The sequence below is a fragment of the Mustela erminea genome, chromosome 21 (genome assembly GCF_009829155.1).
Source record: "Mustela erminea isolate mMusErm1 chromosome 21, mMusErm1.Pri, whole genome shotgun sequence".
Lineage (NCBI taxonomy): Eukaryota > Metazoa > Chordata > Mammalia > Carnivora > Mustelidae > Mustela > Mustela erminea.
Genome location: NC_045634.1, coordinates 16,879,585 through 16,893,748, shown reverse-complemented (window position 1 = coordinate 16,893,748; position 14,164 = coordinate 16,879,585). Strand labels below are relative to the sequence as shown.

Sequence of the window (14,164 nt, the reverse complement as noted above, 5' to 3'; positions counted from 1 at the left end):
TTTTACCTATCCCCCACCTACCTGGAAACCAGAAGGCTTTCTCTCTGTATTTAAGAATCTGGTTTTTTGCTTGTTTGTCTCTATTTCATTATTCATTTGTTTTATGTCTTAAATTCCATGTACGAGTGAAACCATCTGGTATTTGACTTTGACTGACTGACTTATTTCAGTTGGCGTTATATCCTCTAGGTTCATCCGTATTGTTGTAAGTGGCCAGATCGCATTCTTTTTCTTGTAGCGGAGTATTTCATTGTATATATACCACATCTCCTTTATCCATTCAATTGTTGATAAAACACGTGGGTTGCTTCCATATCCTGGCTATTGTAAATAATGCTGCAATAATCATAAGGATACATACATCTTTTAAATTAATGTTTTTGTTTTCTTTGGGTAAATACCTGTAATGAAATTACTGGATCGTATGCTAATTTTTTTTTTTTTTTAATTTTTGAGGAGTCTCCATACTGTTTTCCACAATGGCTGCACCAGTTTGCGTTCCCACCAGCACTTTATGAGGGTTTCTTTCCCTCCATATCCTCACCAACATACATTTGGATTCTAGCCATTCTTACTGGTGTAAGGTGATATCTCATTGTAGCTGTGACATGCCTTTCCCTGATGGTTAGAGATGCTGAACATCTTTACATGTGTCTGTTGACCATCTGTGTGTCATCCCTGGAAAAAATGTCATCTGCCTATTTTTTAGTCAGGTTGTTTGGTTTTTTTGGAGTTGAGTTAGTTGTATAAGGTCTTTATATATTTTGGATGCTAATCCCTTATTAGCTCTTCCATTTGTAAATATCTTCTCTTGTTCAGTAGGTTACCTAGTTTTGTTGATGGTTCTTTTGGTATAGTCCCATTACTATAACCCATATTATATTTTTGTATATCCCATAGTATATTTTTGCTTTTGTTTCCTAAGGACACCTATCTAGAGAAATGACTGATATCAAAGATATAACTGCCTATGTTTTCGTCTAGGAATTTTGTGGTTTCAGGTCTCATATTTGGATCTTTAATCCATTTTGAGTTTAGCTCTTTGTATAGTCTAAGAAAGTGGTTCAGTTTCATTCTTTTGCATGTAGCTGTCCAACTTTTCCAGAACCATTTGTATAGTTAGGGTTAGAGTCTTGCCTCCTTTGTCATAGATTAACTGACCATGTAAATGTGGGTTTATTTGTGGACTCTCTGTTCTGCTCCAAAGACCTAAGTGTCTATTTTTTTGTGCCAGTACCAGACTGTTTTGATTATTATAGCTATATAGTATATCTTGAAATCTGGGGTTGTGATACATCCAACTTTATTATTTTTGGTGGAATTATAAATACAATTGTTTTCTTAATTTCTCTTCATTTTAATTATTAGCTTAGAGAAATTCAACAGATTTCTGTATATTAATTTCCTATCCTTTGGCTTTACTGAATTTATTTATCAATTCTAGTAGGGGTCTGTTTTGTTTTGTTTTGTTTTTTGTTTTCTGTTTTTTATTTTGTGGCACCTTTACGGTTTTCTATATATAAAATCATGTCATCTGCAAATAGTAAAAGTTTTAATTTGCCCTTACCAATTTGGATGCTTTTTATTTATTTTTCTCATCTGATTGCTGTGGCTAGCATTTCCAGTGCTATGTTGAATAAAAGTGGTAAGAGTGGACATCCTGGTCTTGTTCTTGATCTTAGAGGAAATGTTCTCAGTTTTTCACCATTCAGTATGATATTAGTTGTGTGTTTGTCATATATGGCCCTTATTATGTTGAAATATGTTTCTTCCAAACCTACTTTGTTACAAGAGTTTTTATTATGAATGGATAATGTACCTTGTCAGATGATTTTTCTGAATCTATTGAGATGATCAAGTTTTTTATCCTTTCTTTAGTTCATGTGATGTAAAAGGTTGAATTGATTTGCATATATTGAACTATCCTTGCATCCAGGGATAAATCCGATTTAATCATGGTGAATGATTTTTTAAATATGTTGTTGGATTTGCTTTGCTAATACTTTGTTGAGGATTTTTGCACTTATGTTCATCAGAGATATTTATTTGCCTTTGGTTTTCTTTTTGTGTGTGTCTTTGCCTCGTTTTGGTACCAGAGTAATGCTGGCCTCACAGAATGAATTTGGAAGCTCTCCATCCTCTTGTATTTTTTTAAATAATTTGAGAAGAATAGGTATGATTTCTTTAAATGTTAGGTAGAATTCATCTGTGAAGATCTCTGGTCCTGGAGTTCTGTTTGTTAGTTTTTTAATTACTGATTCAATTTCTTTGTTGGTAATTGATCTATTCAAATTTTCTATTTCTTTCCAGTTTAGTTTTGGAAAGTTATATGTTTCTAGGAATTTATCCATTTTTTTTCTAGGATGTCCAATTTGTTGGCATATCATTTTTCATAATATTCTCTTATACTCCTTTGTATTTCTGGTGTGTTGGTTGTTATTTCACCTCTTTCATTTCTGAGCTTATTTGTGTTTTCTTTCTCTCTCTCCTTTTTCTTGATGAGTCTGGCTGAATGTTTATAAATTTTATTGATCCTTTCAAAGAACCAGCTTCTAGTTTCATTGATCTATTCTACTGTTTTTAATCTTTATTTCATTTATTTCTGTGGTAATCTTTTATTTCCTTCTTTCTACTGGCTTTGTACTTTGTTCTTTTTCTAGTGCCTTTTGGTGTAGAGTTCCAGTTTTATTTTTATAGGTTAAATATTCATGTCAAAATGCACAAACTGTTTTATGTTTTTTTTTCCCTAACATATCATGAGTGTTTTTCTGTGTTATGCCTATAATACCATATTATGTTTAACTAAATTTCTATTGTTAGAATTTCAGATCATTTTTCACTTTTCCTATCTGAGTCATTGCTGCAGTAAACAGATAGGTAGCTGTGATTTATCCCTGCAGGTGGAATTGTGGTGTTAATCTTTTAAGGTATATTTGAATTTGGCTTGCTGATAATTCCTTGAGGATTTGTGCATCTGTATTTATCAGGGATATTGGCCTATAGTTGTGTTTTTTTTTTTTTTAAACAGTGTCTTTGTCTGGTCTTGCTTTCAGGGTAATGCTGGACTTGTAGAGTGAATTTGGAAACATTCTGTCTTCCATTTTTCTGGAATAGTTTGAGAAGTATACTGCTAACGCTCCTTAAATGTTTGGTAGAATTCACCTGTGAAGCTGTCTGGTCCTAGATTTTGTTGGGAGGCTTTTGTTTTACAGATTTAATTTTATTATTAGTAATGATTCTGTTCAGATATTTATATCTTCCTGATTCACCCTTAGAAAACTGCACCTTTCTAGGGATTTATTCATTTCTTCTAGATTGTTTAAGTTGTTGGAAAATAGTTGTTCATAGCAGCCTTTCTCAATTCTTTGTATTTCTGTAGTGTCAGTTTTAACCTCTTCTTTTGCATTTTTGATTTTATTTATGTCTTCTCTTCTTCTTCTTCCTTTTTTTTTTTTTTTTTTTTTTTGATGAGTCTGGCAAAAGCTTTATCAATTTTGTTTCTTTTTGTCCAAGGAACAGTTCTCAAGTTCATTGATTTTTTTTTCCCATTATTTTAAGTGTATATTTTATTTATTTTTGTTCTCCTTTTGTTATTTTCTTCCTTCTACTACTTTGGGTTTTGTTTCTTATGCTTTTTCTAGTTACCTTAAATATATGGTTAGATTGTTTATTTGAGATTTTTCTTGTTTCTTGAGGCAGTCTGTATCATAAACTGCGCCCTCAGAACTGCTTTTGCTGTGTCCCATCGATAATGGAATATTGTTCTTCTATTTTCTTTTTCTCAAGGTATTTTAAAATTTCCTCTTTGATTTCTTCATTGACCCAGATTACTTAGTAGCATGTTGTTTAGCCTCATTTGTGTTCTTTTTTAGTTTCGTTCTTGTGAAAATTTCTAGTTTCAGATTATTTTGGTTGGAGAAGAGGTTTGATATGATTTCAATCTTGAATGTATTGAGAATTATTTTGTTAATATTGCATCTAATTTGGAGAATGTTCCCTATGTACATGAAAAAATGTGCATTCTTCTGTTTTTGATGAAGTGTTTTGTATATATCTATGAAGCTTATGTAGTCCCATGTTTCATTTAAGGCCACTGTTTCCTTATTGCTGTCTGTCTGGATAATCCATCCATTGATGTAAATGGAATGTTAAAGTCACTTAATATTATTGTATTTCTGTTATTTTCTCCCTTTATGTCTGTTAATATTTTCTTTATATGTTCAGGTGTTCCTATGTTGTGTGCATAGATATTTACAATCATTACATCCTCTTAGAGTGATCCATTTTTCAATATATAATGCCCTTTTTATGTCTCTTGTTACAGTCTTTGTTTTAAAGTTTGATATAAATATTGCCCTACCAACTTTCCGTTCATTTCCTTTTTCGTGGATTGTCTTTTTTAAAATCTCTTCATTTTTAGTCTATATATGCTTTTAGGTCTGAAGTGAGTCTCTTGTAGGCAGCACGTAGATGGTTCTTGTTTTTTTATCAATTCACTCACCCTATGTCTTTTGATTAGAGCATTTACTACAGTAACATTTAAAGTAATTATTGATAGGTATATGTTTATTGCCATTTTTTTCTGGTTGTTTTTGCAGTTCTTCTATGTTCCTTTTTTTCTTTGTCTCTTCCCTTGTGTTTTGATGATTTTAATTAGTGTTATGTTTGGTTTGGTTTCCTTTCTTTCTCTCTTTTAATTTATTATAGGTTTTGGTTTATGGTTATCATGAGGTTTATATATAACAATCTATGTATACAGTAGTCTAAGTTGATGGTCACTTAAGTTTGAATGCATTCTAAAAGCATTACATTTTATTCTCCCTTACCATATTTTGTTTTTGACATCATATTTTACATATTTTTATTTTGTGTACTCTTTAACTATTTTAGGTCAGTTGATTTTACTACTTTTATCTTTTAAGTCGCATACTAACTTTATGAGTGGTTGATCCACTACCTTTACTATACATTTACTCTTATCGTTGATATTTTTTTATTTTATAATTTTCTTCTAACTGTGACGTTTTCTTTTCTGCTTAAAGGAATCTTTTTAACATTTCTCGTAAAATCTGTATAGTGGAAATGAACTCTAACTTTTTTTGGTCTGGGAAATCTTTACCTCTCCTCCAATTTTGAATTATAAGTTAGGTGGAAAGAGTATTCTTTTTTTTTTTTTTTTTTTTTTTCTTGACAGAGAGAGATCACAAGTAGGCAGAGAGGCAGGCAGAGAGAGAGAGAGAGAGGAGGAAACAGGCTCCCTGCTGAGCAGAGAGCCCGATGCGGGACTCGATCCCAGGACCCTGAGATCATGACCTGAGCCGAAGGCAGAGGCTTTAACCCACTGAGCCACCCAGGTGCCCTGGAAAGAGTATTCTTGACTGTAGGCTTTTCCTTCAGCACTTGGAATATATGTCCTTTTCTTCTGGTCTGCAAAGTTTCTTCTGAAAAATCAGCTGATGTAGGTAACTAGTTGCTTTTTTGTTGCCGCTTTTAAGATTCTCTCTTTATATTTAATTTTTTATAGTTTAATTACAATATATCTTGGTTTGGACCTCACTGGGTTCATCTTGTTTGGGGCTCTTTCTGCTTCCTGGACCTGGATATCTGTTTCCTTCCCCAGGTTAGGGAAGTTTTCAGCTATTATTTCTTCACATAAGTTTTCTGTCCCTTTCCATCTCTTCTCTCTCTGGGATCCCTATAATGTGAATGTTTTATGCTTAATGTTGCCTAGAGGTCTTTAAAATTATTTTTATTAAGGGGCCCCTGGGTGGACCAGTCAGTTAAGTGCCTGCCTTTGGCTCAGGTCATGATCGCATCATCCTGGGATTGAGCTCTGTGTTGGGCTCCCTGCTCAGTGGGGAGTCTGCTTCTCCCTCTGCATCCCCCCACCTCCATTTGTGTGCTCTCTCTTTTGCACATGCTCTCACTCTGTCTCTCAAATAAATAAATCTTTTTTAAAAACTATCTTTATTAAAACAATTTTTTTCTGTTCCACTTGGATGATTTCCACTACCCTGTCTTCCAGATCACCAATTAGTTCTTCTGCATCTTCTAATCTGATGTTGATCCTCTTTAGTGTATTTTTAAAATTTCAGCTCTGATGAATTCTTTTTAATATTTTATTTCTCTTTGTTGAAGTTCTCACTGTGTTCATCAATTATTTTTCTGGGTTCCATTAGCAGCTTTATGACCATTACTTTGAACTCTTTATTAGGTAGATTGCTTATTGCTTATCCCTCCTTCTTTTAGTTCTTTTTCTGAGGTATGTCATATTCCTCTGTCTCCTCATTTGGTCTGACTCTCTGTTTTTCTACCCATGTCTCTTGAAGGAGTGGCCTTTTGTAGTAGGTGTCCTCTGGGGTCCAGAAGAGCAATCCTCCCAGGGCCACCAGAACCAGGCACTCCAGAGGAGCTCCCTGTGTGGCCTGTACACACCTGTGACTGGGCTTTAGCTGCTCCTGGGCTGATGGTGAGCAGGGATGTCTCCTGGTTCAGCAGGCTGTGAGGACCAGCTGTGATTTGTGATTATGCTGCTGTGTGTGGTTGTGCTGGTGGGTGTATTAGATTCCACTTTCTCAGGATGTGATTCACTTCAAGGGGGGGATGGTCCATGCCAAGGTGTCCCACCAAGTTTGGCAGGGCATACTGGGAATCACATTGGGGTGTACTAGCCAAGGCCACCTCCTGGGTATGGCAGAGTGGCAGCCACTTTAGTGGGGCATCTCCTGGTCACATGGGTCCACAGGGGAATGTGGAGGTGGGGTGAGTGGTGCTAGCAAGGTAGATGGCCATGTGTCAGAAATGGTACCCACTGGTGCTGGGCCAGGTAGATAGAGGGAGAGTAAAATAAAATGATACCTATCAGAAAACTTTCCTTTCTAGATGAAGTTCCTACAGATCCCTGCCCCTCCAGTGTATGCACTAAAATTAGTCACTAAATCTCTCTCACACACGACCCAGGCACTTTTCAAACTGCTGCCTCTGTGCTCGGTCTCGGTGGGAGTCATTTGTGTGTAAGCCCTTTAAAAGTGGAGCTTGGGTTTCTTATAGTCTCTGGCTTTCTTGGAGTTAAACCTTGCTGGTTTTTAAAGATAGACATTATTGGGGCTTGTTTTCCTAGTTCAGGTGCTCAGGAGTGGGGTCCCTGATGTGGAGCTTGAACCCCTCACTTCTCAGGGAGTACCTCCTCATCATGCCAGGGGTGTGGGTCCTGACTAGACCATGTCTTTGACTCTTCTACCTATCTCAGTGTAGCTTTTTGTTTATATCTATAGCTGTTCTGAAGCTGCTCTGCTAATCTTCAAGTTGTTCCCAGAGATAGTTGTTCTATATGCAGTTGCAGTTTTGTTGTGTCCTGTGAGCAGGTGAGCTCACGGTTTTCCTTCTCTGTCAACTTGATCCCCTTCTATTCTATTTTAAGAATATGAAGAATCTGGCACAAGTCATTGTACTAGGAAAGTCTTGAATCCCATTCACATACATTAACATAACCTGTTGTTAGCATAGAAATAGGGTAGTTATATTCCAAGGGTTTTGAATATGTCCTTGGATAGTCCTCAAACATACAGAGGGAGGGATGGAGAGACGGGGGTGAGAGAGGAAGAAAGAGAGGGGGGAGGAGTGGGGCAGGAAGGGAGGGAGGTAGGGGAGAGAGGGGGAAGGGAGGAAGAAAAGAGAGGGAAGGAAGGAAAGAAAGGGCGAGGGATGTTTCAGCTTAGTTTTTGACATTGAAACTATATTCACTTTGTTCCTCATTTTGCATATTTGGTTCTCTACTAGTTTCTCATACATATTTCTTTTCATCATTTTTTTAAAAAAATCATAAACTGTGAAACTTTGATATGTTTTACCAGCTGTCTGTTTCCCAGGGTTTGTACTTTGTTGATATGGCTCCATTCCCAGAATATCATAGAGCAATTATTTTCTGACACGTTCTTAAAAAGAAGCTTAAACACGAGGCCCTGTATAAACACTTGAAAGATGAACAAGCAAATACACTTGAATCTTTATCTCCTTTGATGCTTGGCATAGTTCCTTGCATGTGGTAGAAGCTAAATAATTAATTTTTGAAGTGAATGTTGAATGAAGAGGATTTGGGATTGCATTTTTTCCCCTTAGTCCTTATGCTTCTGTTTTGTGTCAATAGAGGCAATACAGTCCCCCATGCAGAATATCTGGGTTCTGATAGTTGAGTGGCCCTGGGAACCTTGTTTAAACTAACCTTCAAATTCTTCTCATGTGGTTCCAACACTTACTTGGGAAAGTTACCTAGCCTCTTCAGCATCCATTTGCTCACCTACAACTTGGGGGTGAGAACAGCACCTACTTCACACAGCTTTTATGAGGATGAAATTAGTCAAAATCTGAAAAGGGCTTAAAACAGGCTTTTTAAAAAACATATATTTTTTAAAATATGTATTTATTTGAAAGATAAAATATTGTATTAAATAGTAAAATATTAAATATTAAAATATTGTATTTATTTGAAAGAGAAAGTTAGCAAAGAGAGAACATAAGCACTGGGGAGAGGGAGAAGCAGCTCCCCACTGAGCAGGGAGCCTGATGTGGGGCTCAATCCCAGGTCCCTGAGATCAAGACCTGAGCCAAAGGCAGATGCTTAACCAACTAAGCCACCCAGGCGTCCCTAAAACAGGGCTTAACATGTATTAAGCACTACTTAGGTTTTAGTTATTATTATTAGTTTGATTATCTCCATCTCCCGGGACTGAGAAAAAGTAATGTGTGTCTTGGGTCCATTATATAGTAGATGTTTAATAACTAGTTGTTTTCCTTCCCTTGTTCCCTTCAATTACTCACTGAACTGTTAATTGGCCATGTACATAGAAAATGTGATATCACAAATATTACTCAGCTAATTTATTTATTTATTTATTTGTTTTTAAAGATTTTATTTATTTATTTGACAGGCAGAGATTACAAGTAGGCTGAGAGGTAGGCAGAGAGAGAGGAGGAAGCAGGGTCCCTGCTGAGCAGAGAGCCTCATGCGGGGCTCGATCCCAGAACCCTGGGATCATGACCTGAGCCGAAGGCAAAGGCTTTAACCCACTGAGCCATCCAGGCGCCCCTACTCAGCTAATTTAATCAGCTCTTCCATGTTTTTGCTTGGGGTGTGTGTGTGTGTGTGTGTGTGTGTGTGTGTGTCCATACTTAATAGGATTCGCAAGCTAGTTAGAGGCACCATCTCTTAGTCAAAATTCCTTCAGTTCATTTCCTTTCAGCAGGATAGATATCCATGCCCTTTTCACTTACAAACATTTGTAAGCTAAGTCTTCATGATATTAGGATTCGAAGCTCTACTGTTGCCAGTTAGAAAACAGTGGACAAGGTACTTCTCTAAGTTTCAGTGTCCTCATCAGTAAAAGAGGAAAAATAATACTTCCATCCTAATTGGTCATGAGAACTAGAGGACCATCATAACAGCAATATCCAAAATGTATAATAAAGCACTTACTCTGTGGCAGGCACTGTTCTAAGTCTTGAATTTATTCAAAGGGCTTAGTGTGATGCCTTGCATTCCTAAGCATTAGCTCTTATTAGTTCAAATCTGAAGAAGTAGGCGTGGCCATACAGTGGAAGGCATGAGCTCCAGGTTAGGAGTCTGAAGGTCTTGGTAGAGCTGGGGTTTGAATCCCATCAGAATAGCTCCAAAGTCCATGATCTTATGCCTCATGTGACTGCTGCCTGTCACCCCGGGGCCTCTGTCCACCTATGTTCCAGTCAAACATCTCTTTGCCATGCACCAAAGTTCCTTTTTTCTCTTCTCAGGGCATCTCCTTCTCTTGGAATATATACACACTACTTTGTGTATGTTGAAATCCTTCCCTTCTCCCAAGACTCTCCAAGCCTTGGAGCCAGTTTTTCCTGGTTACCCTCCTTGGATTCCCATGGCATTTTGGATAGGGGGAACTTGAGAACAGGAAGCTATTTAGATAACAATGAGTCCCTTACTCTTTACTTTGGAGCCTCCCATTTAATTTGCACTTATGAAGTATTTATGGGACTGATAACTAATTATTTTGTAACCCAGGGTTTACCTCCTGCCCCTGGCTTGTAGAGTCTAGAGAAAGGTTAGGAACATGAACCCCACCATCATTACCTGGTCACCGTCCCAGGTGAAATCCACAGTGGCCCCTAACTCTGAGAGCTATCAGCCTCCTCTTCTATGTCCCATGACATAGTCTTCTTACCGCCTACCCCTTCCCCACCCCCAGAAGAGAGTAGGCTGGGCAACCTGATGGAAGCTTCAAGCCTCCGCTGATGGGAACGACTGTTTGTAAAGGCCATAGAACCCTGATGGAAGGCATACACACATGCATGCATGCACATACACAGTCCTAAATTTTATTTTTTAATTTATTTATTTATGTGTGTGTGTGAGAGAGAGAGAGAGAGAGAGTGCATGCATGCAAGTATGCAGGACCAGAGGGAGGGGCAGAGGCAGAAGCAGACTCCCCGCTGAGCAGAGAGCCTGAGTCGGGGCTCCATCCCAGGACCCTGAGATCATGACCTGAGCTGAAGGCAGATGCTTAACTGACTGAGCCACCCAGTTGCCCCCACAGTTCTAAATTTTTAAACACTCTTGGAAACTTGGACTTGTTCAATACTGAGCTCACTGTGGGCCAGGTCTAGAAGAGAAAGACCTATACTGAGGTGTGCTAGGATGCTCAGAGCTGCCTCCAATTAGGGTAAATTCTGCTTCTCTTAAATATAATTTTTGGGCACCTCTTTTTGCTTCACTCAAACTTTACACCATCCACTGTTCCATTCCTAGGGATTCGTTAAATGGTTATAAGAGAAGGGGAGAGTTCTCATGTGAAGTGATTCCCAGCTCTTTGCAGGCCTCAGTGAATCCTTGTCTCCATTCCATTGTGCAGGCTGTCCCCAGAGGCCTTGGGTCATAGTCCACCCATTTGGGTAGCCTGCTGCTTGGACTGTATGAGACCATTAGAAGAAACGGACATTTTAAATCCAGGCATTTAAACTGTAATCCTGCTAAATAATTTGTTTCCTGTTTTATATTGTTTGCCTACAAGAGGGGGTGGAAAAAATCCAGAAATGTTTTCCAGTGCATTTCCTTCCTTCCACCCCCAATCCTGCTAAAGATACAGCATGCAGATTTCATGGTGGTAGGGTTATTCCCAAGTGCTAAATTTTTATTAACCCAGTTACTTTCCTGGTAGGAATGGCATCTTATACTTCCTATCACAACAGTGCTAGCAAGAGTTGGGTTCACAGAAGGTGCTCAGGATATTTATCAATTACATACTGATTTTGTACTCCAGTTCTGAGTTCTATGGGGAATGTAGTCAGATATTTTGGTCCACCTAAGAAGACATTCACCTCCATTTTCTCTCCACCTTCCCATTTTTTATCTGCTAAAAGCCAGCTCTATCCTCACAACTGAAATTACCCTTTTGGTCATTGCCAAAAACTTTCATTCTGCCAAAGGAAGTTCGTGTGTGTGTGTTTGGGGGGGGGGGTCATGAATCTCTCTTAAAGGCATCTGAAGCTTCCAAGCATCCATTTGTTGAATCCTTGTCCTTGATGACACTTTCCTGATTCTTCTCTCTACATCTTCTTTTCCTATTGGGCCCCTAGTTTGACTCTAGATTTTGTGCTCAATCTTCTTTTTTCCTATGCTTTCTTTTGTTGAGGTCATTCTTTCTTTTAGCTTCATCTCTTACTCCTCTGTAAATGACTCCCCCAAATACAACTCTGGTGCTGTTTCATCTTTTCTGTGCCCCAGCTCGTGTTTCCAACTCCCACATCAACTGATACCCACACTTCAGTGACCCACATTTCATCACAAATTTAAAATCTCCAATGGTGGGTCTAGTATTTTGCCTACCCCAATCTCCTTTCTCTTCTCCGTGATTCCATCTCTGTTGGTTAAAAATTTCTGACACACAGAAATACAAATTAAGTGGTTATGAGTGATCTCTCTCTTTATTCCATCTCTTAGACCCAGTCGGTCATATATGTCCCCCAAGAAAACATGCCTTGAATTTGCTTCCGTTCCCCTGCCAACACTCAGCCTGGCTCTAGCCCTTGCCTTGCTGTCCATCTCAGTGACAGACTCTCTCAGCCTCCCCCTCTTCCTCCTGCCTCTCCCACACCTGTTCTTTTCACTCTTGCCCTGGCTAAGGTGGCCCATCACATTCCACCTCCAAACATGAGGGTGGTCCCTCCTGCCTATTCTCAACTATATGCCCCGTGACTCCCAAGTCCCTCCCTCTGTATCCTCTGTGATGAATGTATTAAATCCTCAAATCAGTAATGAGTGCCTCCCACCCACCAGGCACTCAGGCCACGGCGGTGCAGTAAAATCAGCAGACCAGATCTGTTCCCAGCCCTCCTGGGGCTGTAGTTTCCTGAGCGAGTGAGCTCACTCCCTGCCTTTCCACCTCTGCCTTCGAAAGGCCAGCTTGTCTAACCTCCTCCTCAAAGCTGCCTTCAGCCTCTTCAACCCACAGGGATGAATCCCTTTTCAGAATTCTTACTCTTCTTGCTGTGAATACCCCTTTAGTCATTCTCCAATATTTTCATGTACGTTAGTCTTAACCCCTTACTTGGATTGTAATATCTTTGAGGTCTGGTCTTATTTTATCTTTACTTTTTTGCTATTCTATTTCCAATGTTGGTCATGTATTATTTGTCATTGTTGTAGTGATATTCATAGTAATTACTACTAGTCTGCAATTATATGTAATTAAGCTATAATTAAAATAATACAATGAACCTAGTGTGGCAGGCAGAACTTTACTTGCATTTGCTTATGTAATGAATGGCTATTCCATACATACTTAATTGACTTAAAATTTTTAACTCAGTGTCCCCCAGGTGTGGGTCTCAGGAAAGTCACTCCTGAGATTCAGTTTCTTCACCTGCAGTACTGGAAGCTGGATGCCTTTGTGTTTTGTTTTGTTTTGTTTTGTTTTTCTTTTTTCCATACATAACTGGATGGATGCCTTCTTTTCAAGATTCTTTCCAGTTCCAACCCAGTGGTTCAATTCAATTTCAATGCACTTATTTCTAGGGAATCTTTACTGTGTTTTCTGCAAAGATTTTTTGCTTAGGAAATATAAAGCAAATATGCCACAGTCCCTGCCCTCCAAAGTTTTTACCATCCATTGTAATAACAGGAAGCCATGGGTGTCTGAGGGATAGAGAATGAGGGAGCTAATTACATCACTAGGAGAAAGCGAGAGTTGCTTCTAATTAAAAGCTTCCTGAAGGAGGAGAGATTTCCGTCCAGTTGAAAGAGGCAGTTGATGGAGTGGGAGTTTGGAGGCCCCTCTTGGCAGAACTGGTGGGCAAAGCAGCTCTTCAGTGATGAACCAGAACAGGGCTGCGTTTAGAACCAACCAACCAGACACTTTGTTGTGTGCTAAATTTAGCATGGTGACCACACTGATGTTGCTACAAAATATAACAGGAGAATCACAACTGCATCACAAAGTTCTGTGGATCTCAGAGGGGTTAGCCATTTGGGTATTCGAGATGCATCCTCAGATTAAAACCGCTTAGTTTGACCTCCCCAAATGCAGAGGCTCATAAACTACAGGGGAACATCTGTTCCATTGGTGCTACATCTGGACTCCTGTCACAATATAATATAATTAATTACCGTTACAATCAGCTAATAGTAGTGTTCAATGTTAATATTTATGTTTCTCCTCATTTCAGAGGGAACTGAAGCAGTTTGCAAATATATTCCCATGCCAGAAGACAAAAATACAAGAGATGGAGAATGAGAAAACTAAAGTGAGGCCAACAGAAAAGCTAAATGCTCCAAAGTTCTAAATACTGTACCAGACATAGGCTGTGTAACTGGGGCTCAGCATCTTAGCTACCAAGCATTTTTCCCCAAAGAAAGTTTTCATTTTTATTATAATAATGTGGCATCTTAGAGATTCTAAGCTTATATCTGGAGATTTATTCTTTTTGATCCAAGAGATTTTATGCACACAGGATGATGCTAGGTGCTTTCTTTCATGTTGACTGCTCTTTATTTATGTTAAAGGTTTTTTGTGCTTTTTTTTTTTAACTTATTTGAGAAAGAGTGAGTGTGAGTGAGAGCATAAGCAGGAGGAGGGTCAGAGAGAGAAGCAGAAGCCCGCTGAGTAGGGAGCCCAATGGGGTG

General features: G+C 38.6%; 1 protein-coding gene across 1 annotated transcript in view; it reads left to right on the top strand.

Annotated features, from left to right (window-relative positions):
• PDGFRL (platelet derived growth factor receptor like) overlaps positions 1-14,164 on the top strand; it is a 68,953-nt gene that overhangs the window by 41,816 nt on the left and 12,973 nt on the right. The window lies entirely within an intron of this gene.